This window comes from Oncorhynchus kisutch, linkage group LG12 (assembly GCF_002021735.2).
Source record: "Oncorhynchus kisutch isolate 150728-3 linkage group LG12, Okis_V2, whole genome shotgun sequence".
Taxonomy (NCBI): domain Eukaryota; kingdom Metazoa; phylum Chordata; class Actinopteri; order Salmoniformes; family Salmonidae; genus Oncorhynchus; species Oncorhynchus kisutch.
This window is the reverse complement of record NC_034185.2, coordinates 57,422,508-57,448,357: the sequence shown is the minus strand read 5'-3', so window position 1 is coordinate 57,448,357 and position 25,850 is coordinate 57,422,508. Positions and strand designations below refer to the sequence as shown.

Genomic DNA, 25,850 nt, shown 5'->3' with positions numbered 1-25,850 from the left:
TTTATAAACTGTCTGCCACTCTAGAAGTGAAGGGCCTGAGACGTTTAGGTATCATACATTACAAGCTATTATATCGCTGCTGTGAAATCTAAGCTGACGTCACCTTAACGTCTCACCTTTATTGAAGTGACTACTGCAAGGCTATATCACCTGAATACGTTAATGTAAGAGGCCTCATTCTATTGCTAGCTTGTAAGTTTGACATCAAGTTAAAGCTGTTATGTGAGGTTATGTACGTCCACACGTCCCATTACTTGGCTGATTCAAAGTCCTTCACCTCTTGATTGCTGTGTTGTTGATTGGCCACTCTGTTCAAAACTAAGGCCCTTCTGCCATCTTGTGGTGAATGTTGGTACTACCACCAGTTACTATTGGCGGCACTGGCGTGTCTGCTGAGCTCCACGGACCCTCTTGTTCCATTTTAATTGACCTGGATCTGTTCCTTTCCTCTGCTGTAAAGAAAGAGGTGCCTGGAGACTGAGAATCCTGTCAGCTCGGCCCGCAGCAATTCCCACAGCCCAAAACTGGACCCCCCCAGGGGAATGAATCATTTACAAGACCTGGGTGCTACAATGCCTCACAATGAATAATTAACAAAAATATGCATTTCAGATAGATAATAGAGTTAGGAGTTTGTATATATTTCAATGTAACTGTACTGTAAATTCCTTAAGGACAACACTTTTGCATATATTTGCGCTGGCTTGTACACGGTTATGTGTTAAGACTCATTTTTGAACAAAGAAACTGTCAAATATACATTTTAATATTTCACACTGCATATTTCACAGTGGTTAAACATAGAGAATGAGCGATATCTTTTTGTGAGAACTAGAAACTAGAACAAATGGGAGACATGCTCATTTGAGCACGACACAAAAAGGAAAGGCAACTTCCATCTGATATATATATATATTAATGATGTCTGTCTAGGCCTTGGGATTTGCATGTGAACGAGTTCTGTTCACATGGTTATTAATGCACCGCAATCAATATTCTAAATCATTTAACAGAGACCTTTCAATCATACCATCTTGGTTTATAGATTAAAAAAAATACTTAGCCATTTTCAAAACACAGCCAGACATCAAAACATTGTATTTAATAAATCATACAGCTGACTTTAGTCTAACAGAAAAACTGTGTATTTCTATCGAAGTAGATACATATAGTAGATCACATATTTCCTCAATACATTGACAATGGGTTTAATACTGAGAGAGCGTATCATTACACACCTGAACAACCTCACCTGTAAATACCTACAACAACAGACAACTCTTCCACACTATCCACATCTGCATACTATTTAAAACGAAGTCATGTATTGGGCATATTCTAAATGATATGCTAATGTTGACATCAGAACATTCCACTTGGTTCTTCTGGTTCTTCCTCTAGTCTGTCCGTGTATAGCTATGAATCACATGTTATAATGAACAGTGGTGGGAAAAGTACTTGTCATACTTGAGTAAAAGTAAATATACCTTAATAGAAAGAGACTCAAGTAAAAGTGAAAGTCACCCAGTAAAATACTACTTGAGTAAAAGTATAAAAGTATTTGGTTTTAAATATACTTAAGTATCAAAAGTAAATGGCATTGCTAAAATGTAAAAAGTAGAAGTAGAAGTATAAATCATTTCAAATTCCTTATATTAAGCAAATCAGATGGCACAATTTAATTTTATATTTATTGACGGATAGCCAGGGGCACACTCCAACACTCAGACATCATTTACAGACGAAACATGTGTGTTTAGTGAGTCCGCCAGATCAGAGGCAGTAGAGATGACCAGGGATGTTCTCTGTTTAGTGAGTCCACCAGATCAGAGGCAGTAGAGATGACCAGGGATGTTCTCTTGATAAGTGTGTGAATTGAACCATTTTCCTGTTAAAATGTAACAAGTACTTTTGGGTGTCAGGGAAAATATATGGAGTAAAAAGTATATCATTTTCTTTAGGAATGTAGTGGAGTAAAAGTAAAAGTTGGCAAAAATAGAAATACTAAAGTAAAGTACAGATACCTCAAAACCTACTTAATTAGTACTTTAAAGTATTTTACTTAAGTACTTTGCACCACTGATAATGAATCACAACTTGTCCATGTATAGAAACAGTATGAATCACAAGTTCCTGTAATGAATCACAACTTGTCCATGTATAGAAACAGTATGAATCACAAGTTCCTGTAATGAATCACAACTTGTCCATGTATAGAAACAGTATGAATCACAAGTTCCTGTAATGAATCACAACTTGTCCATGTATAGAAACAGAATGAATCACAAGTTCCTGTAATGAATCACAACTTGTCCAAGTATAGAAACAGTATGAATCACAAGTTCCTGTAATGAATCACAACTTGTCCATGTATAGAAACAGTATGAATCACAAGTTCCTGTAATGAATCACAACTTATCCATGTATGTTATGAATCACACCTTCCTATACTGTAATAAATCACAACATCTACCTGCATACTGTAGTTATTAATCACAAGCGACCAGCCTGTTGTTACGACACATGGTGACTCATCAAATGGTTCACAAACTTCACATTAAAACCCCTGGTGATAATTGTACAGCCTCCTGCCCCTCTGGGAGGGTGATGGAATATGTTGTGAAAAAAACACCCCATTTTCAAAACTCAACCCCCATGATGACTGAGTCAGAGGGAATCCTATTTTAGGTGGCGAGGAGGTGGCAGGGGGAGGAGGAGGAGGAGGGGTAGAGGTGTGAGAGAGAAAGTGTGTGTATTTGTGTCCTAATTAAGCGTGGCTGGCTTCTTGGACCGGGGGGAGACGGAACCAAAACCTCACAGCCGTTAATTGAGGACAATGCTTTTTGTGTCACTGGAGTTAGCATTACCTTCCATTCCTCCCCCTCTTCTCACCCCTCCTCCCCCTCTCCTCACCCCTTCCTCCCAGTCTCTCACAGCTGCCATATAGTTTTAGGCTCCTAAAATAAATGATGCCTCCCTGGGTGCATGGCCAAGGCCAGGCGAGTTGGCAGGGCCTGCCCAGCCTCCTTAGAGTCCTGGGGTTGTGTGATATTCAGTCACTTACATGCTCTCTAGTGGTGCTGTGTGGTACTGGTCTCTCCACCAAGCAACACACCAGCATTGAGGCTTTACTCTGCTGAGGTTTACGCTGTGTGGAAAGGTCGGTGCATGAGAAAGAAATACCTGGCTTCACAACTTGTTGTCTCTCAGTGTCATGCTTAATATGTATTGAGATCATTATCATCATAGTCATATTTACCCATTATCATCGTATTATTATCCCATTATCACCACATACATTATCAATACATTATCATCAGATATGCATACCCATTATCAGCACATTATCGTGACGTATGCATACCCATTATCGTCATATTATCATCACATGATCATGACATACACATACCCATTATCGTCAGATTATCATCACATTATTGTGACATACGCATTCCCATTATCATCACATACACATACCCATCATCATCACATTATCATCACATACACAAATCCATTATCATCACATTATCATCACATATACATACCCATTATCATCACATTATCGTCACATATACATACCCATTATCATCAGATTATCCTCACATTATCATCACATTATCATCACATATACATAGCCATTATTATCATATTTCTGAGTATATCTGCAGTTAGAACGTTGACAATCCCGGTCAGAAAAGCCTGTGAGTTTGGTCGACTAATGTACACACTGTACACTTCCAGTAAGTTCCACCCAGACATAAAAAACAGTGTTAACCTTCCCCCCTGCCCTCCTCCTGCTCTCCTCCTGCTCTCCTCCTCTTGCCCTCCTCTCGTCTACCAGGCCTGGCTGTTTGGCTACTGTACAGGGCCCAGTAGAGTAAACACACTGTGAGTCCATGCTGCCTGGGAGGCCTCTCTCTCTCTGTCTAAACATGGCTGTCCACTCTGAAACTGAGGCAGGTCACAGGGGGGGAGGAGGGGGAGGAATATCCCCCCCTTAACCCCAACACACCCTACCCATCCATCCTCAGGCCCAGGATGGGGTGAGTGTGGTGGTTGAAGCCCCAGGAGAGACCTGTGCTGGGGTTGGAAAGTCCCACCAGAGTGGCCTGGAGCTGGGGACACCCCACACGACAGCCCCAGGCATGGCCCTGGGCAGGGCCTCCTAAGGAGAACACAGCCGCCAGAGGGGCCACCTGGGTGGGTTGTAGGGGGGGGGGACTGCTCTGGTGCAGTGTTCTAACAACAGTGCATATGAGGGTAGACTCTCAGATGGACACAATTGAAGACGCTCTCACAGAGATACACATGTAAACATGCAATGCACACATAGTTGAAAATGCCTAAACATGTCTTTGAACACACACATGCAGTATATACACATATGAAAAAGTCTGTCCACATGCAAGTACACAGAAACACACTACACACACACTCAAGAACAAGTCCTCTCCAGAGCGCTTTTCACTGTTTCAGGGCTGCCTGTAGCAGATCAGGTGGCTGGGAGGCAAAGTGGTTCAGTAGTATTCATTTGACATACTCTAGGAGGCCCTATACATCTTTAATCCATTTCATTAGTTTCCATGTCTCTTCCTTAACCGGTCCAGCCGCCTCCGACAGAATTCATCAAATATATGCATTGCATCTCTAAGGACTATTCAGACACAATACACCTAATACATATTGAGCAGAATAAATATTGTTTTCAAAGACAGAGGCGGTTATTGCAGTTCAGAGGATTCTAAGTTACTTCAATCGTGTGGATCTTTTATTGACTGAAGTGGAAAATATCATAAATAATTGGAGATTGTAGTCTGATGTATTTAGAAATAAATACATGTAATTGGTTGTCTGGTATTAAAAGCTTCAGGGGTCTTTTTTTGTTGTCAAATCGGATACTTTAAATAAATGCCTAGACCTACAACTAACATAATAATATAAACAGATATTTAGAATTGGCATTGATACTGTATACATTTTTCCTGCTGTTCTGAGTGCAGTCAGTGATTATTGGTGGTATGTGCCGCTTGTAGCAGTTATCTACGTATCCACTAGGGGTCAGGCATACACAGTACATTCAGCATCTAACACGCTCTAACACCTGCTACTGGTGCAGGGAGAGAGAGTGAGGTCCACAAACCCAAAGTTTAATCAATTGGATCTGGTGCTATGAGGACATTGTATCAGCAAAATCTTCCCATCTAATTTCTTTGTAATCATTTTCAATGGCCTATCAAACCAATGGGCTATATTTAACAATAAGGCATGAGGGGTTGTGGTATATGGCAAACATACCAGTGTTGGAAAAAGTACCCAATTTTCATACTTGAGTAAAAGTAAAGATACATTAATAGAAAATGACTCAAGTAAAAGTAAAAGTCACCCAGTAAAATACTACTTGAGTAAAAGTCTATAAGTATTTGTTTTAAAATGTACTTAAGTATCAAAAGTAAAAATATTGAATATCAAAAATCTTATATTAAGCAAACCAGACGACACGATTTTCTTGTTTTTTAACTTTACGGATAGCCAGGGGCACAGTTCAACACTCAGATATAATTAACAAATGAAGCATGTGTGTTTAGTGAGTCTGTCAGATCAGAGGCAGTAGAGATGACCAGGGATGTTCTCTTGATAAGTGTGTGAATTAGACAATTTTCCTGTCCTGCTTAGCATTCAACATGTAACAAGTACTTTTGGGTGTCAGGGAAAAAGTACATAATTTTCTTTAGGAATGTGGTGGAGTAAAAGTAAAAGTAGTCAAAAATATAAATACTAATGCAAAGTACAGATACCCCCAAAAATGATTTAAGTAATTTTTAAAAGTATTTTTAATTAAGTACTTTACACCACTGCAATATACCACGGCTAACGGCTGTTCTTAAGCACAACGCTACGCGGAGTGTCTCGATACAGCCCTTAACTGTGCTATATTGGCCATATACCACATCTGGATACAGCCCTTAACTGTGCTATATTGGCCATATACCACATCTGGATACAGCCCTTAACTGTGCTATATTGGCCATATACCACATCTGGATACAGCCCTTAACTGTGCTATATTGGCCATATACCACATCTGGATACAGCCCTTAACTGTGCTATATTGGCCATATACCACATCTGGATACAGCCCTTAACTGTGCTATATTGGCCATATACCACATCTGGATACAGCCCTTAACTGTGCTATATTGGCCATATACCACATCTGGATACAGCCCTTAACTGTGCTATATTGGCCATATACCACATCTGGATACAGCCCTAACTGTGCTATATTGGCCATATACCACATCTGGATACAGCCCTTAACTGTGCTATATTGGCCATAAACCACATCTGGATACAGCCCTTAACTGTGCTATATTGGCCATATACCACATCTGGATACAGCCCTAACTGTGCTATATTGGCCATATACCACATCTGGATACAGCCCTAACTGTGCTATATTGGCCATATACCACAAACACCCGAGGTGCCTTATTGCAATTATAAACTGGCTGCCAACGTAATTAGAACAGTGAAAATAAATGTTTTGTTATACCTGTGGTATACGGTCTGATATACCACTGCTTTCAGCCAATCAGCATTCAGGGCTCGAACCACCCAGATTATAATTATAAATATATTTGAAATGATTTAAAATATAAACGGGTAAATTGCTTCATAATAAGAGAAATCAAAACAACGTATTCAGAAAACAACCTTGTAGTAGATATGGTAAAGACAGTCTGAATAACTAGTCAAAATGAGCAATGAAAGTGACCATAGTAAACCTATCATATGAGTCAGTCACCACGTTTACATGCACACCAATATCCCGTTATTGTTCGGTATACTCAAGTATTCTGTTTTTGAGATGACGCATATAAATATCATATCCCGTTTACAATTACCTGAAAAAAATGGGAATCTAGGTTATGAGAAACCTGGATAAGATGCTTGCAATATGCTGATCTTAGACGGGATCCTGTGGCATGTAAACATCCTCTCTGTTTTTCACGATCTGCGCAGGCTCAGTTTCGCATGTCATGGGTGTTGTGTGATGATGATGTTTCCATCTGATTGTCAAACAAAACACTTGAAAAAGTAGCCTACCTGCGCAGATCGATCCACCATAATAATTCCATAATAATTTGTTTTGCTAATACTCTGCACTGGAGGACCCTATAGCCTTCTGGCTACTGTCACCCCTACATTTCCCACATTTGGTAGGCCATTTTGTTTGTCAACTAGTTAGATACATGCAGCTTCTCTTCTGTCGATGGGCTAACCAGAATAATGTCTTATATTAATAGGACGAATGTGTTAGTAATCTTCTATTTAACACCAGTAAAGTTGTCTGTTTCAGGGAGAAAACACAATAACTCCAAGTACAGTGGAAAGATTGGTCCTGTGCAAAATGTCCAAATGTCATGAAGGAAATGAAAAGCTGTGAAAACAATCAAACACGTTTCTGATAAGACTTCAGTTCGTCTTGGGTGCATCTCTATGTGGTAGAAATACTCTCTGCTTGCATAACAGGGTCAAAGATAACACATTACAAGGGCATTCGCATTTTCTCAAGATGCTGAAAGAAAGAAATCATATTTCTCCACTCCTGTTCTCGTGAAAAAATGTACACTTGTTGTTTTGTTTTACTGCTAGAAATGCATAATTCTGCAGAGTTAATAGTTAATAGTATACTACCACATGTGAGAGGTTATTCGTCCACAGTCAGTCTCCATAGTTAAGTTACTATTTCATTTAACCCACAAAAACTTAAATGAGGAATATTCTGTTTATTCATGGAGCGCGGTATCAAAGGTGTATGTAAACAGCTCATCCCGAAATAAGACCGTAAGCGGGATATGAGCTACTATCCAGAAGACATGTTCACATGTAAACGTGGTCATTTACATCTAAATACCAACTATCTTTAAATGATATCATAATGCATTGGTAACCCATGCATAACATCACTTGAGTGATTCAATGCATAAAAGTCAACTACAATGACTAGTTTTGCAGTGAGCTGAGCCCTTAGGTAGGCTCCTCTCTCAGAGGTGCACTCAGACGGCGATACAGAAACGGCCTCTGGCTTCATAAGACACAGCAGCTGCATATTACAGTGTACAACACACCCTCGGCTTCTCCCAACACCGCGACGGTTAACACTACACAGACTATACATCAAGCAAGCTGTACATCAAGATCGATCTCGCTCAAATGCACCGCCCGTGCATCACACGCCTTATTAAAGGCCATTCTTCAACCTTTTAGATTCAGTAGAAGTGTGTGAACGATTTCAAGTGCTGCCGAATGCACCCGGAAGAACACAGAGGCTCGTGTCAACAGGAAATCGAGAGAAAGAGAGAAAGAGAGAGAGAAAATAAGAGGAAAAGTAAGGGATGAATCAAAAAAAAGGAAAGAGGGGGAAAGGATGAGAAAAGAGAGAAAGAGAGAGAAAGAGGGGGAAAGGATGAGAAAAGAGAGAAGAGAGAGAAAGAGGGGGAAAAGGATAAGAAAGAGAGAAAGAGAGAGGGGAAAGGATGAGAAAGAGAGAAAGAGAGAGAAAGAGGGGGAAAGGATGAGAAAGAGAGAAAGAGAGAGAAAGAGGGGGAAAGGATGAGAAAGAGAGAAAGAGAGAGAAAGAGGGGGAAAGGATGAGAAAGAGAGAAAGAGAGAGAAAGAGGGGAAAGGATGAGAAAGAGAGAAAGAGAGAGAAAGAGGGAGAAAGGGATGAGAAAGAGAGAAAGAGAGAGAAAGAGGGGGAAAGGATGAGAAAGAGAGAAAGAGAGAGAAAGAGGGGGAAAGGATGAGAAAGAGAGAAAGAGAGAGAAAGAAGGGGAAAGGAGAAGAAAGAGAGAAAGAGAGAGAAAGAGGGGGAAAGGATGAGAAAGAGAGAAAAGAGAGAGAAAGATGGGGGAAAGGATGAGAAAGAGAAAGAGAGAGAAAGAGGGGGAAAGGATGAGAAAGAGAGAAAGAGAGAGAAAGAGGGGGAAAGGATGAGAAAGAGAGAAAGAGAGAGAAGAGGGGAAAGAGAAGAAAGAGAGAAGAGAGAGAAAGTGGGGAAAGGATGAGAAAGAGAGAAAGAGAGAGAAAGAGGGGGAAAGGATGAGAAGAGAGAAAGACGAGAGAAAGAGGGGGAAAGGATAGAAAGAGAGAAAGAGGAGAGAAGAGGGGGAAAGGATGAGAAAGAGAGAACGAGAAAGAAAGAGGGGGAAAGGATGAGAAAGAGAGAGCGAGAAAGAAAGAAGGGGAAAGGATGAAAAGAGAAAGCGAGAAAGAAAGAGGGGGAAGGATGAGAAAGAGAAAGCGAGAAAGAAAGAGGGGGAAAAGGATGAGAAAGAGAAAGAAAGAGGGGGAAAGGATGAGAAAGAGAAAGAAAAGGGAGGGGGGAAAAGGATGAGAAAAGAGAGAACGAGAAGAGAAAGAGGGGAAAAGGATGAGAAAGAGAGAGCGAGAAAGAAAAGATGGGGAAAAGGATGAGAAAGAAGAAAAGAAAGAGGGGGTAAAAGGATGAAGAAAAAGAGAGAACGAGAAATGAAAGAGGGGGAAAGGATTGAGAAGAGAGGGAGAACGAGAAAGAAAGAGAGGGGAAAGGATGAGAAAGAGAGAACGAGAAAGAAAGAAAGAGGGGGAAAGGATGAGAAAGAGAGAAATGAGAAGGAAAAGAGGGAAAGGATTGAGAAAGAGAGAAATGAGAGAGAGAAAATAAGAGGAAAAGTAAGGGATGTATCAAAAAAGGAAGAAGAGGGGGAAAAGGATGAAGAAAGATGAGAAGAGAGAGAAAGAGGGGGAAGGATGAGAAAGAGAGAAAGAGAGGAAAAGAGGGGAAAGGATGAGAAGAGAGAAAGAGAAAGAAAGAGGGGGAAAGGATGAGAAAGAGAGAAAGAGAGAGAAAGAGGGGGAAAGGATGAGAAAGAGAGAAAGAGAGAGAAAGAGGGGAAAGGAATGAGAAAGAGAGAAAGAGAGAGAAAGAGGGGGAAAGGAGAGAAGAGAGAGAAAGAGAGAGAAAGGAGGGGGGAAAGGATGAGAAAGAGAGAAAGAGAGAGAAAGAGGGAGAAAGGATGAAGAGAGAAAGAGAGAGAAAGAGGGGAAGGAGAGGAAGAGGAAAGAGATGAGAAGGGGGAAGGATTGAGAAAGAGAGAAGAGTAGAGAAAGAGGGGGAAACGGATGAGAAGAGAGAAAGAGAGAGAAAGAGGGGAAAGGATGAGAAAGAGAGAAAGAGAGAGAAAGTGGGGAAAGGATTGAGAAAGAGAGAAGAGAGAGGAAAGAGGGGGAAAGGAGAGAAGAGAGAAAGAGCGAGAAAGAGGGGGAAGGATGAGAGAAGAGAGAAACGAGAGAGAAAGAGGGGGCAAGGATGAGAAAGAGAGAAAGAGAGAGAAAATGGGGGAAAGGATGAGAAAGAGAGAAAGAGAGCCGAAAGAGGGGGAAAGGATGAGAAAGAGAGGAAGAGAGAGAAAGAGGGGGAAAGGATGAAAAGAGGGAAAGAGAGAGAGAAAGAGGGGGAAACGGATTGAGAAAGAGAGAACGAGAAAGAAAGAGGGGGAACAGGATGAGAAGAGAGAGAGCGAGAAAGAAAGAAGGGGAAAGGATGAGAAAGAAGAAAGCGAGAAAGAAAGAGGGGGAAGGATGAGAAAGAGAAGCGAGAAGAAAGAGGGGAAAGGGATGAGAAAGAGAAGAAAGGGAAGGGGAAAGGATGAGAAGAGAAGAAGAGGGGGAAAAGGAATGAGAAAGAGAGACCGAGAAGAAAAGGGGCAAACGGATGAGAAAAGAGATGAAAGGAAAGGGGGAGGAGAGAAGAGAAGAGAAAGAAAGAGGGGGGAAAGGATGAGAAAGAGAAAGAAAGCGGGGGGGAAAAGGAAAGGATGAGAAGAGAGAACGAGAAAGAAAGAGGGGGAAAGGATGAGAAAGATGAGAACGAGAAAGAAAGAAAGAAAGAAGAAGAGGGGGAAAGGATGAGAAAGAGAGAAAAGAGAAAGAAAGAGGGGGGAAAAGGATGGAGAAAGAGAGAAAGAGATAGAAAGAGGGGGAAAGGATGAGAAAGAGAGAAAGAGAGAAAGAGATAGAAGAGGGGAAAGGATGAGAAAGAGACAGAAAGAGGGGGAAAAGGATGAGAAAGGAGGAAGACGAGGAACGAGAAAGAAAGAGGGGGAAAGGATGAGAAGAGAGAATGAGAAAAGAAAGAGGGGGAAAGGATGAGAAAGAGAAAGAAAGAGGGGGGAAAGGATGAGAAAGAGAGAACGAGAGAGAAAGGAGGATAGAGAACTGCAGTAAAAATACACCCACTCCTAAAACTAGAACAGGACTAAGAGGATCTCTGGCATTTCTCCAACAGGGAATATTCTCTCTCTCTATCCACCTCAGTCTTTCTAAATGAAGAGAAGGAGAAACTTTATACACTGAATGTAAGGAAGTGTGAGCAACGACTGTTCCATTTCTATGTTCTGCTCTGCTTGCAGTGTAGGGACAAGTGTACTTGCAATCTCATGTGTGCTTTCTTTATTAATAAACAATATATACTGTGCACTGAAAACACAGACACTCTAGGAATCTGCAGTCTAAACAAATATTGGTTTCACAAATAGAGGATTTGGCTTTGGAAAGGTTTCAAGAATGGGCCTCTGTTCACTTCCACAGGGTGTTTAACACGGTGTGTGATGCTCTCTCACACACCAACACACCTGCACGGTGTACACACCACTTGCCATTTTGAGTTACACTATGACAATGCCCAAACTCTACTGCACCTGTGTGTGTGTGTGTGTGTGTGTGTGTGTGTGTGTGTGTGTGTGTGTGTGTGTGTGTGTGGTGTGTGTGTGTCTTTAGGGTTGGAACAGAGTGCTAATGCATGCCACATAGGGAGTGACCTCAATACAGCACTGTCTTTAACAACCTGTCAGGGGCCAAGACTTTGTTCTCTCAGAACATTTAAAACCAGGGACAGGATCCCTCCAGGTAGTAACAACACACACACACACACACACACACATTTCAACTTCTCATATACACCGAAGCAGCTAATAGGTGTTGGTGTTTTTGGTTAATGGAACCTGAACTAAAGAGCGTTTCTCTGCTAAGGTATATGGGGCCCTCTGGGCAAGAACACATGAACCTATTTGGACAATGTGAATTCTAGATGGTGTTATTAGCAGGAAGGAGTTAGCTCTCTCTGTCTGCAGCTCTCCCTGGGAGTCAGTAGAGTGGGGAAACTAGCCCCTGTTCTTTTGGTTCACTCAGTGAGATGTCTCACACTGGAGTGGACTGGGAGAGAAGAAAGAAATAGAGAGGGAGGGAGGGAAGGAAGGAAGGAAGGAAGGAAGGAAGGAAGGAAGGAAGGAAGGAAGGAAGGAAGGAAGGAAGGAAGGAAGGAAGGAAGGAAGGAAGGAAGGAAGGAAGGAAGGAAGGAAGGAAGGAAGGAAGGAAGGAAGGAAGGAAGGAAGGAAGGAAGGAAGGAAGGAAGGAAGGAAGGAAGGAGTAGGAAGGCCTGAGACCTGACATTTCATCTCCCAGGTGTAAATGAGCCCATATGAGTGTTAACTATAAGAGTTAACAAGGTTACCCCCCATAGCTGGGTTATTGGCTACAGAGAGAATCACATCAGCTACTGTACATGTGGGAGGGAGTGGTAACAATACAGTCATATGGGTTGGTGTGAGAAAGAGTGCAGTACGTTTTGCCACATTCAGTCGAGGGACTGACTTAACTGTACATCATGTGGACCAGTGGAGGCTGCTGAGGGGAGGACGGCTCATAATAATGGATGAAATGGAGTAAATGGAATGGTATCAAAAACATGGTTTTCGTACGTTTGTTACCATTCCATTCCACTCCACATGTACTCTTAGAAGCACTGCGAGATAGACTCCGCATGATAGCTGTAGACTTGACTTGAAGCTACAGTCATTTCTACATTGAGGAGAGCAGAGCCGTTTATCTTGTGCCATCCTCCAATCTAGCCCAATTAGCCAATTAAGGCTAATTACATCTAGCTTTGGCACATGGCGTGAGCGTTTTATAATCCCCCATTCATAATCATATCTGTCTCTCCACATGGTGCTCATGATCAGCCAGTTAGCAGAGGCCCTAACTGGGTCCAACATCCAGACCACCCCAATGCAAACTAACCTGTTCCCCCCAGGTAGACCCCCCACAGCTGGGTTAAAGTTTGAGCTGATCCTCCACCTGGCTGTCCCTCCAGACCTGGGCATTATCTGTCCATGATATCTTTTTCCATCTCCCCCCACCGTACAGCCCCAACTGTTCCCAGTATGACACGCATCTATGGGGTGTTAACGGGGTAACAAAGCCTACTGAACCTGAATGTCCTCTCTCTTCCGGACACATCACTCTCCAGTCTACCTCTCCACACACATTGTACTTACGGCATTATCCTTTTCCCTTTCAACCTCCCGTTTCCTTCTAACGTGTGAGGGAATTCTTTCATTTCTTACATTATTAAAACTACAGAAATTATTTATCTAATATTTATTTATTATTTAGATTTATACAAGGTTGTCCCCGGGGACCAGGTCTAATTTTCAGCCTCCTATCTTGTAAACAGACAGCTGGGGAAGTGACAGTTCCTCTGATTTAAAGAGACAGCCCCTGCTTGTGGAGAGGGATGCGTACCTCGAATTGAAATGGAACGGGATACATTTTTAATATTTTTTTTTTTGTGCGGCATTTGCCAGCACTCTTTCTCTCTCTCTTCTGGATTCTCTCCGTCTCTCTTCTCCTCTGTCAAACGGACAATGGGAGAGACGTGTGAGTTTTGAAGTAGAGAAAAAGGAATGAAACGACTAAGAGAAAAACCCATCCGTGTTGCCAACACTTCAGAACTGGAGAAAGACACGTACAGGCTTAGAAATGGTTTATTCAGCGTGTTTTTACTGAGGGGCATCGGTACCTCTCAGTGATCAGATAGTTTGAGAAACGTACAATTCAAGGCACATTTGTCTTACGTGCTTTCTGAGTCAGAACCTATATTCTTTTTTATATGAGGGCTTCATCACCGATCTAAATAAAAGCTTTTAGTTGTCCCCGTGGCTTTTAGTTGTCCCCGTGGCTTTTAGTTGTCCCCGTGGCTTTTAGTTGTCCCCGTGGCTTTTAGTTGTCCCCGTGGCTTTACCTGTTCAGCTTGTTTCCACACGGAGAAACATCCCCTTTCAATAACACTTTCATTTGTATTGGTGTAGTACAACGTTCCTTTCAACAGATTCTCTTGATTAGTGAGTAGTGTGGATGAGAGCAGGACTGAACCCCCTGAATACAAGATATAACGGTGGCGCCACAGTGACATGGAAACATGTTAGAGAAACACGTTAGAGAAACATGTTAGAGAAACATGTTAGAGAAACACAGAGAAGGGAACGTCATTCCTCTCATTCCCAGAAGGTTGGTGTTCCACATGTGTAGACAGACAGACATACATACAGACAGACAGACAGACAGACAGACAGACAGACAGACAGACAGACAGACAGACAGACAGACAGACAGACAGACAGGCAGGCAGGCAGGCAGGCAGGCAGGCAGGCAGGCAGGCAGGCAGACAGACAGACAGACAGACAGACAGACAGACAGACAGACAGACAGACAGACAGACAGACAGACAGACAGACAGACAGACAGACAGACAGACAGACAGACAGACAGACAGACAGACAGACAGACAGACAGACAGACAGACAGACAGACAGACAGACAGACAGACAGACAGACAGACAGACAGACAGACAGAACGACAGGAGCGATGGCGAGGCCTGAGAAGACAGAGATGATTGTGTGTGTTAGCCTGTTCTGATCTGTCTGAGTGCCCTTAAAGTGAGAACAAAATCACTTTTCAAAGGGAATAATGTACAACAACATCATGCCAACTTTAGATATTTATATATTTCCTTTGCATTCATTTTAAAGTAGCGTTTTAAAGTTAAGGAAAGAGGAACGGCAGCTCCGTGCGAACTAAAGAGGGGTGAAAAAAAGAACAGATGAGAGAGAGGTTATGCAAATTATGGAAATAAACATCAAAATAGCGGTGAAGAATTGATGAGGACAGAGAGGGTAGTTGTCTTGGTTCTGAGGGAAGCAGAGAATGGCTGAGGACAAGTGAAGTGACGAGAGAGAGAGAGAGAGAGAGAGAGAGAAAGAGCCTTTCAAAGAGAAGTTTATTCCAGCTATCATGGCAGCCGCTGACTTGCAGATAAATTTTAATGCACCACTCCGACGATCTTGTGTCACTCTTCTTCCCTCTTCTCCCTCTTCTTTTATTTTCATGAAGGACCCGCTCCCTCTCTCTTTCTCTCCCTCTGTCTGTCTGTGTGTGTGATGAATCCGAACAGACACTTGGTGCATGCCGTTCGTTTCGCCGGGCAGGACTCTGAGCTTTAGTTGTCACTGTGGCAGAAGGAGAAGTAGATGGTTATGAAAGATTAATCATAAAATGTCTCTAATCCACTGGCTGCATTGTCAAGGAGATGTTATAAAGCACACATTGTAAATGGATTCTTTCCTCTGACTAAAGTCATTTCTGTTGAGGGATAGAGGGCTGGGGAAGAGGGGTGGAGAAGGGATAGAGGGATGGGGGAGAGGGGTGGAGGAGGGATAGAGGGCTGGGGGAGAGGGGTGGAGGAGGGATGGAGGGCTGGGGGAGAGGGGTGGAGGAGGGATAGAGGGATGGGGGAGAGGGGTGGAGGAGAGATAGAGGGCTGGGGGAGAGGGGTGGAGGAGGGATAGAGGGCTGGGGGAGAGGGGTGGAGGAGGGATAGAGGGATGGGGGAGAGGGGTGGAGAAGGGATAGAGGGCTGGGGGAGAGGGGTGGAGGAGGGATGGAGGGCTGGGGGAGAGGGGTGGAGGAGGGATAGAGGGCTGGGGGAGAGGGGTGGAGAAGGGATAGAGGGCTGGGGGAGAGGGGTGGAGGAGGGATAGAGGGCTGGGGGAGAGGGGTGGAGGAGGGATAGAGGGCTGGGGGAGAGGGGTGGAGGAGGGATAGAGGGCTGGGGGAGAGGGGTGGAGGAGGGATAGAGGGCTGGGGGAGAGGGGTGGAGGAGGGATAGAGGGCTGGGGGAGAGGGGTGGAGGAGGGATAGAGGGCTGGGGGAGAGGGGTGGAGGAGGGATGGCGGGATGGGGGAGAGGGGTGGAGGAGGGATAGAGGGCTGGGGGAGAGGGGTGGAGGAGGGATGGAGGGATGGGGGAGAGGGGTGGAGGAGGGATGGCGGGATGGGGGAGAGGGGTGGAGGAGAGATAGAGGGCTGGGGGAGAGGGGTGGAGGAGGGATAGAGGGCTGGGGGAGAGGGGTGGAGGAGGGATGGAGGGCTGGGGGAGAGGGGTGGAGGAGGGATAGAGGGCTGGGGGAGAGGGGTGGAGGAGGGATGGCGGGATGGGGGAGAGGGGTGGAGGAGGGATAGAGGGCTGGGGGAGAGGGGTGGAGGAGGGATGGAGGGATGGGGGAGAGGGGTGGAGGAGGGATGGCGGGATGGGGGAGAGGGGTGGAGGAGAGATAGAGGGCTGGGGGAGAGGGGTGGAGGAGGGATAGAGGGCTGGGGGAGAGGGGTGGAGGAGGGATAGAGGGCTGGGGGAGAGGGGTGGAGGAGGGATAGAGGGCTGGGGGAGAGGGGTGGAGGAGGGATAGAGGGCTGGGGGAGAGGGGTGGAGGAGGGATAGAGGGCTGGGGAGAGGGGTGGAGGAGGGATGGCGGGATGGGGAGAGGGGTGGAGGAGGGATAGAGGGCTGGGGGAGAGGGGTGGAGGAGGGATGGCGGGATGGGGGAGAGGGGTGGAGGAGGGATGGCGGGATGGGGGAGAGGGGTGGAGGAGGGATGGGGGGCTGGGGGAGAGGGGTGGAGGAGGGATGGGGGGCTGGGGGAGAGGGGTGGAGGAGGGATGGGGGCTGGGGGGGGTCTCTTTGTTTCTGTAGACAAGTACATAGTTGTAAGCAGATGAGGAGGGAGAGAGAGAAAGAGAGAGAGAGAAAGAGAGAGGGAGAAAGAGGGAGAAAGAGAGGGAGAGACAGGAGAGAGAGAAAGAAAGAGAGTCCTCCTCTCTGGGATTACATTACTACCTGTCCCCAGCTGCTGGCTGTGACTAGCTCCTCTAATGTACAGGCCGCGGCCACATTCCCCTTGTCAAGCGTGACGCCATGATGCGTTCGTCAAACATTAACCGACCCAAAGTGACAGGGTCCCTCACCCCTTCCCTCGCTCTCACTCTCCGGGCAGGAGAGGAGCGCTTTCAAATTCAAACGACGGCTTCCAAGAAACAACGTTATCCTGTAGCTCTGTATCAGGCAGCAGCAGTCACTGACTTTGTTTCTTTTCCATCACAGGCTGGGGAGGTAAAACAATATGGATGGCACTAGTGGATTCTCACAACATTAGCTTTGGCTGTGGGCTCTGTGCTATAAATATAGCATAGCAGCACCACTGCCTTACTGTAGGAAATGAGCCGGAACCGAACAGGCTGAAATGTCAGGAACTGGAGAAAAGAGGAGGACACAGGTTTTTTTCTCTCATTCTCTACTCTACCACTCATTCATCTCCAGTAAGATCCTATAATTACCCCCCCCCCCCTGTCTCCATTCCTTGTCTCTTATAGCGGGGAGTGACATAAGTCTCTCATGCTTTTAGTGCCACTTTGAAAAATAAGACCTTTCTCAAGTGAAGCAAAAATAATCCCTCTACTCAACACTTTGCTTAATCTGGTGGTGCTCAAGACTCTCGGTCTCTCCTCCGTTCCAGGGCTCTCCCTCCTGTCCTCATTCACATGGGCTGATAGATATTAAATATGACTTATTTATTTCCTGTTCGAGTGGGGTTACCGCGGCGATGAAAGAGCAGGAAGTGACAGCGAGGTGAGATGGACCCGTCCCCAGTACGTAACCGCGACGACGCGACACGCCACAACATTTTGTACTGCTTTGATCTCCCGGCCCTGTTTGTCTCTTGCCGTGTCGCGGTAAAAATGTTCCATTTTTCTCCTTTTATTTCTCTCCCTCTCTTCATCCCCTCCTCATCATCACTGGAGGGAAATGGAGACAAAGTGTGAAAGAAGAAGTAAACAAGTTGTCTTTATTCTGACACATTAGCAGTATTTTATCTCAACCCAAAACACTGTTAAAATATTGAGTCAAATCCAGAAGTTTGGGGTTTGGGGTTAAAACACAGATGTTTAACTTTCTCTCTCATCACTTTAGGTCATATAAATACCTTCTAAGTCAGAGTGATACTGTGCTCTGTGGCCACAGAATTATGCTTAGTTGAAATGGCTCTCGCGGTTCCACTGAGGTGTGTAGTGGAAGGTGAGCTAGGAAGCTATGCACAGCACACACATCTGCTTCTGATCACAGGTGCAAGGGGCCTCTTTACCGGAGACCCTATCACACGTCAGAGAAGCAGAACCAGAGAAAGAGGATTACAATAACCGGTTTCCTAAGAAAGATTTATGTTATGCTTGACCTCGAAGACTTGAGTTTTTAAATGAAACGAAGTGGCTACACTCAGAAAATAAGGTGCTATCTGGAACCTAAAATGGTTATTTGGCTGTCCTCATAGGAGAACCCTTTAAAGAACCCCTTTTGGTTCCAGCTAGAACTCTTTCAGTTCCAAGTAGAACCCCTTTCACACAAGGTTCTAGATGGAACCCAAATGAGTTTAGGTTTCTTCCTAGGTTTTGGCCTTTCTAGGGAGTTTTACCTAGCCACCGTGCTTCTACACCTGCATTGCTTGCTGTTTGGGGTTTTAGGCTGGGTTTCTGTACAGCACTTTGAGATATCAGCTGATGTACGAAGGGCTGTATAAATACATTTGATTTGATGAGTTCTACCTGGAACCAAAAAGGGTTCTCCTATGGGGACAGCCACAGAACCCTTTTGGAACCCTTTTTTCTAAGGGTGTAGAACATCAAACCAGACCCAACCACAGTCCTGAGGCTTTATCTTACAGAATCCTCTATCACCTAGCACACTCCTAGCCTGGGTAAAAACAGATCTGGGACCAGGCTATAACACTCCAAGCTCCCTGTTTCCCTATAGACCAGGATAATTAAGACAGAATAATCAACTGGATTAGAAAGGAGGACTTGGACACTTAAAACTCAGCCTGAGCAGGAATGACAGGAGCGACACTTGCATTTGCACTAATCAATAAATCATTTGTTGCTCTTATCTAGAGGCATCACAGTACTACAATCCCCCTAGAGTAGACTGAGGGGGTGTGTGGTTGGTACACATCACCGAGATCCCACCTTCATACACATCACTTTTTCATCATCCAGTGGAATGGGGGGGTTCTTCTTCTATCATCGAATGTGTCTGCAGATGGACCTTCTGCAATGCATTAGAGCAGGAGTGTCAAAGACCGCATTCGGTCTCCAAAGAGGTCTGGAGTGCCGCGTTGAAAGCTGGCTGTATTTTCTCACCATAAAATCAGCAAAGAATGGTCCTCTATCCATAGTTTGGGGAATTTCCTTTGTTACCTGACTGTCTAGCTTTCATTTCAGTCATTATTAGTGATCTGGACACATACATGTATGGCCATTACTTCCACACAGTTTTGATTAGATTTGAGTCATTTTAAAGTATATTGAGTTCACCACCCCCCAAAATAACATATCTATTTTCTTTTTACTCAGGCCACCTGGAGGCCACATTGGAACCCCTTGCGGCCTGGATATTTGACACCCCTGCATTAGAGGTTTGTCTTGGTTTATCAGGTGGTATAGGTCACTGGGCGCAGGGTAAGTTACAAAGCATCTGGAACACCAAGATGTTTCAACCTATAAACATATTTGTTTTAGTGAACAATACAGTGATTAGGTATCAGAGTGAAGTAGACATGTTACCAAAGGTTGACAGGACAGTTTAGGGGAAGGAAAGTTAATGCTCTTCGTTAAGGTAGTGTGCAGAGGCCTGGCACGGGGTTTGTACCTCTCAGTTCCTCCACATTAGCTTGTCTCTAGTGGCCTACACTAGAGGATAAACAAAAGGCGACACTTCTCCTCACAGAGCCAACCCAGGTCACTTAGGAGCACTGCCTGTCGCTTCACTTTAACTGAGTTACACAATGCACTCCTCCAGTCTCTCTCTCTCTCTCTCCATCATCCCTTTCTCTCCCCCCCGCCCTCCTTCACTCTCTCTCTCCCCACATTCCTTGCCCTCCTCCCCTCCTCTACCTCCAATCTCTCCATCACTCTTCTTTTACCCCCGTACACCGTCCCTCTCTCCTCTCCTCTCGAATTATTCATTGGGTCCGTTAAAGTTTCAGCATGCAGTAAATTGATGGTGACACACAAACCACATTATGTTTTTTCACTCCTTTTTAAAAAGTCTACCAACAGAAGCAGCAGCTCATCTCTCTTTAATTGAGGTGACAGTTGGAGACACCAGACACACAGATGCAGGAGAGGAGGAGAAGAAAAAGATTTAGGGAATGAGGAAGAGGGAGAAGGAGAAAGAGAAAGAAGCTGGGAGGGGTAGAACGACATTGTTATTCATCCGTGTCTTTGTCGCGAGTCGAGAAAACGAAAGATGCGAAACTTCAAGCGCACAGTCTCCCCGGGGTGAGATACTGCGGCTCAAACAAAGTAAACAACTGTTTTTCTCTGATGCACATTTTAGTGTTGCTGCAGGCTGGGTCCCTTCTTACTGCAGCTGCTACTGTAGCTGTAAGCGTGGCACACTTAGCTGGCAGGGGAGCGAGGGGGGGGGGGGTGATTTCTCACAAATGATCTGCACCAGTATTCCCACATCCCACCCAAATGGGCACGGGAGACCGGGCTTAGTAATTACTTTGCCAGAAAAACTAGCAGTAGGTAGGTTAGCTCTCAATAACGTTAGCGTGGGACGATTAAAAAAGGGATCAGGTAGTGCAACGTTGTTGTTACAGCTTAGTAGACTTGTCGAACATTGTGTACAAACAAACGTAGCTCTTCCTGTCACGGTTTGTGATGTCGCATTGGGGGTACCTTACGGAATAGAGCCGTTGTTCTACTTTAGTTTCCCGATCACTCTGGTTTCCGAGGGAGTCGTGCGAGAGGCCATTTGCTCGTACGTTAGTCGTTTTGAGGCTATGTTCGTCTTCTCTGTTGAGACTTCTGTTGGGAGTTGGTGGTGGTGGCGCCTATGAAAATGAAATGGCGATATACAATCAACCAACCCACTGGGAGTATTTTATAATATCATATCAAACAAAACCAAAAACAAGTCAAACACACCTTCCTTTCCCAGAAGTAATGAGGAAACCACTAAAAACTGAAAGCCAACAAACAAACGCAAAACACCCCCAATGTAAATCAGAACTGTTTGTATAAAAGTGAACTCTTTTATGTTTTACCTGGTCTGGGAGAGAATCCCCCATAAGAGCATTATATCAAAGAGCGTCTTAGAATGAGAAGAGGGTCTAGAAAAGAACGTAAAAAACATGTCAGAGCTGGTACAGGCTGCCGTCAAGCTGTTTATCTGAATGACAACAGAAAGATAGAAAGTCATATCTGGAGGAAATATCCACGGTTCACTCTAATGTTAAATAGTTTTGGTTAAAAAACAAAACACATGCCATTTTTATGTTGTAATTTTGCCAAGACTGTATGGTTCTGTGTGTCTGATAGAAAGAAAAAACAGAAACGAGGTAAACGTGGATTAAAGAGTGTGTATTTTCTGGTGTGTACCTGCTGCAGAGAGATTCAAATATACAGTGGATCAGAGAGAGGTAGCGAGAGAGAGCGGGAGGGGGAGGTAGAGAGGGAGAGGTGTGGATAAAGAGAGAGAAACACTTAACTGAAGAATAGCTGCATGTTGCCTTGGAGGCATTCTCAGCTGTGATAGAGCTGGGAACAGTCAGCATGACCTAAACTGGCATGGTGCAGCATGGGGGAAGCACATGGTGCAGCATGGGGGGAGCACATGGGGGAAGCACATGGTGCAGCATGGGGGGAGCACATGGTGCAGCATGGTGGGAGCACATGGTGCAGCATGGTGGGAGCACATGGTGCAGCATGGTGGGAGCACATGGTGCAGCATGGGGGGAGGACATGGTGCAGCATGGTGGGAGCACATGGTGCAGCATGGTGGGAGCACATGGTGCAGCATGGTGGGAGCACATGGTGCAGCATGGGGGGAGGACATGGTGCAGCATGGGGGGAAGCACATGGTGCAGCAGGGTGATGGCAATGTTTGCATTCATGTTGACTGTTTTAATTTCTACACTAATTAAAAAACACAACAAGATACATGATTATGAAACGTGGAACATACAAAAATTATTCCAAGCATTGCCGTCGGCCTTTGAAAGCACCTGAACAGCCTCCAGACGCACGTTATACACACGCGTGAACACACACATCAGCCATTAACTCCTCAGACATGAGACAACACTAGATAACGTTCAGTTAGCGAACTCAGAGAAATGTAACCACACACTTGACGCAGCATACAGCAGCCAGCCCCACTTTCTGTTCAAATGTAGATACTAAATAAGAAATGGGATAGAGTTCATTCATTTTCCTTCGTTTCGTGTTACTTTTAAATACAAATGGAACTTAATTCAAAAAGCTTTGGCGAACCTTCCTTAGTGCATGGTGCTAGCATTCGATATTGATTTACAGTGTGTGTGTGAGGCTCTGCAAAAACATCATGATGGGCCCTATAGGCAAGCAGATGTACAAAGGTTTATCTAAATGCTTATTGGAAACCGTGTGTGTGGCTAGGGGGCTAGCTCTACTCGAGACTGTATCTTTCAGCGCTAGCTAGCATCTGGAGAGAGAGAGATAACATTACCATACGCTTGTCTTTGTGTTCAGTGGTTGTTCATTAGGACTGCAGTGCTTTGAAGTCAGGGCTGAGGTAACTAACTAACTAACTAACTGACGCTATATCAAAGCTCTTCCTGGATGAAGTTAGAGGGGAGATAGATGGTGGTTATGTTTGATTGTTGCGTTGAAGAAGTTACTGTTACGTAGACTGTTTTCATGAAAACAAATCATTGTAAGTCTGGTGGTCTTTCCTGTTTGTGAAAAAGGGAAAACATGTACACTCCTAGAGATGGGCTTTAGTGGGTTTGGTTTCCTGTTTGTAGTTCCCATATAGCTGCTTCTGTGAGCACACGGGCAGCGCCATTGAGGCCATCTCCATTTTGAAGTAGTTCATTTTCTTCTTTAGAATTGGCTGATCCCTTCTGATGACCCATTGGACATGACTCCAAAGTTAGAAGTTCCACTCATTTGAATACATTAAAATGGTGGAAGCCCTTAGTGGCGCTGTCCATGTTAAAACAGCCTTTTGGCCACTAGAGGCCTCTATCATTCTCTATGAGGGAGAGGTACTTGGGATTCTGGGTAATCCTCATTCATAGGACGACTCCTTCCATTACTGGGCCTGACGACCCATAATCCACTGGGAAGGCCTCCCTGGAGCCTGAAGCCTGGGGTTAGATTATTGCACTCTCCCCTACTGAGAGTTGCAAGTCATTGGGAGATATGGATTAATAATGGGGTCAGATGGACAATAGCCTGGCCTTTTCATGTAACATGCCATCAGGCTGAGATGATCAACGGGTATAAGAGGAGACGAGAGGAGGCCCTTCGCGTCCCTCTGTGGCCCTGTGAGTCACAGGAGGTTGGTGACATCTGAAAGGGGGAGGACGGGCTCGTGGTAATGACTGGAGCGGAATCAGTGGAATGGTATCAAATACATCAAACACATTGTTTCCAGGTGTTTGGTGCCATTCCATTCACTCGGTTCGGGTCATTAATATGAGCCGTCCTCCCCTCAGCAGCCTCCTGTGCTGTGAGTGTAAGGGAGGTTGACAGGTCTGGAATGGAGGAGAGGGTCATGTATAGAAAAGTATTTGCTTCATAAACAGTGTTGTGGAAACATGATACAGGGAGGCTGCTTTGTGATGGTATTTGACCACTTGGAGGTGGTAACCGCTCGATAGTGATACTTAAACATAACTAAAGCATTAACAACAAGGTGGACATATCCAAGCAATATTGAAGCAATGTCAAAGCTCTTTGGCTAAATGTTGATGTGGAGTGGCCGCTCTCGCTATTGAGACGGGTGGATACACAAACACTCGCCTAGATAAACGTGTAGGTTCTTTTTTGCAACGATGGTGCCATTGAAACTGAAGCGCATGTCTTGTTTTACTGTGAGTTATACAACGCAAATAAGGGTTCGCTTTTTTTGTCAGCTGTCCAGACAAAATGAAAATGTTAACAGTATTGAGGAAAAAATATAAAACGATGTGACATTTTGACCAGTATAAGTATAATGTAAATGCCTGGCCCAAAGCCTACCATCTTATCCTCCAACAGAGACCTTTATTTCTAAGGATCCTTTTATCCCCTGTACTTATGCATCCATGTGTATAGATGACGTCATGTACTATAGATGATGTCATGCATTATAGATGATGTCATGTACTATAGATGACGTCATGTACTATAAATGATGTCATGTCATGTACTATAGATGATGTCATGTACTATAGATGATGTCATGTACTATAGATGACGTCATGTACTATAAATTATGTCATGTACTATAGATGATGTCATGTACTATAGATGATGTCATGTACTATAGATGATGTCATGTACTATAGATTACGTCATGTACTATAGATGATGTCATGTACTATAGATGACGTCATGTACTATAAATGATGTCATGTCATGTACTATAGATGATGTCATGTACTATAGATGATGTCATGCATTATAGATGATGTCATGTACTATAGATGATGTCATGTACTATAGATGATGTCATGTACTATAGATGATGTCATGTACTATAGATGACGTCATGTACTATAAATTATGTCATGTACTATAGATGATGTCATGTACTATAGATGATGTCATGTACTATAGATGATGTCATGTACTATAGATTACGTAATGTACTATAGATGATGTCATGTACTATAGATGACGTCATGTACTATAAATGATGTCATGTCATGTACTATAGATGATGTCATGTACTATAGATGATGTCATGTACTATAGATGACGTCATGTACTATAGATGACGTCATGTACTATAGATGATGTCATGTACTATAGATGATGTCATGTACTATAGATGATGTCATGCATTATAGATGATGTCATGTACTATAGATGATGTCATGTACTATAGATGACGTCATGTACTATAGATGATGGCATGTACTATAGATTATGTCATGTACTATAGATGATGTCATTTACTATAGATGACGTCATGTAATATAGATGATGTCATGTACTATAGATGATGTCATGTACTATAGATGACGTCATGTACTATTGATGATGTCATGTACTATAGATGATGTCATGTACTATAGATGATGTCATGCACTATAGATGATGTCATGTACTATAGATGATGTCATGTACTATAGATGATGTCATGTACTGTAGATGACGTCATGTACCATAGATGATGTCATGTACTATAGATGATGTCATGTACTATAGATGACGTCATGTACTATAGATGATGGCATGTACTATAGATGATGTCATGTACTATAGATGATTTCATTTACTATAGATGACGGCATGTAATATAGATGATGTCATGTACTATAGATGATGTCATGTACTATAGATGATGTCATGTACTATAGATGATGTCATGTACTATAGATGACGTCATGTACCATGTTTGACCATGATTGTTTTGACTGTTTTTACTCCAATATGACTGTTCCACTCGATCTGTATGTTGTATCGTTGTCTCATTGTGGAGTGATACATTTCTCTACCTTCTCTAACTAACTGTATCCATAGACAGTAGATAAGAGTTGGACTTTCATTTCACATGAATAATAATTTCCACGTGTTTGTGGCTTTTCGACAAGTCCTCTTAT

General features: G+C 43.9%; 1 long non-coding RNA gene across 1 annotated transcript; it reads right to left on the bottom strand.

The window, feature by feature from the left end:
* Nucleotides 1–14,869: 14,869 nt before the first annotated feature.
* Nucleotides 14,870–21,469, bottom strand: LOC109900494 (uncharacterized). The gene is made up of 3 exons (XR_004211823.1): nt 21,321–21,469; nt 20,953–21,107; nt 14,870–15,390 (listed from the first exon to the last, which is right to left on the bottom strand). It is a non-coding gene; the product is annotated as an uncharacterized LOC109900494 (long non-coding RNA).
* Nucleotides 21,470–25,850: the final 4,381 nt, after the last annotated feature.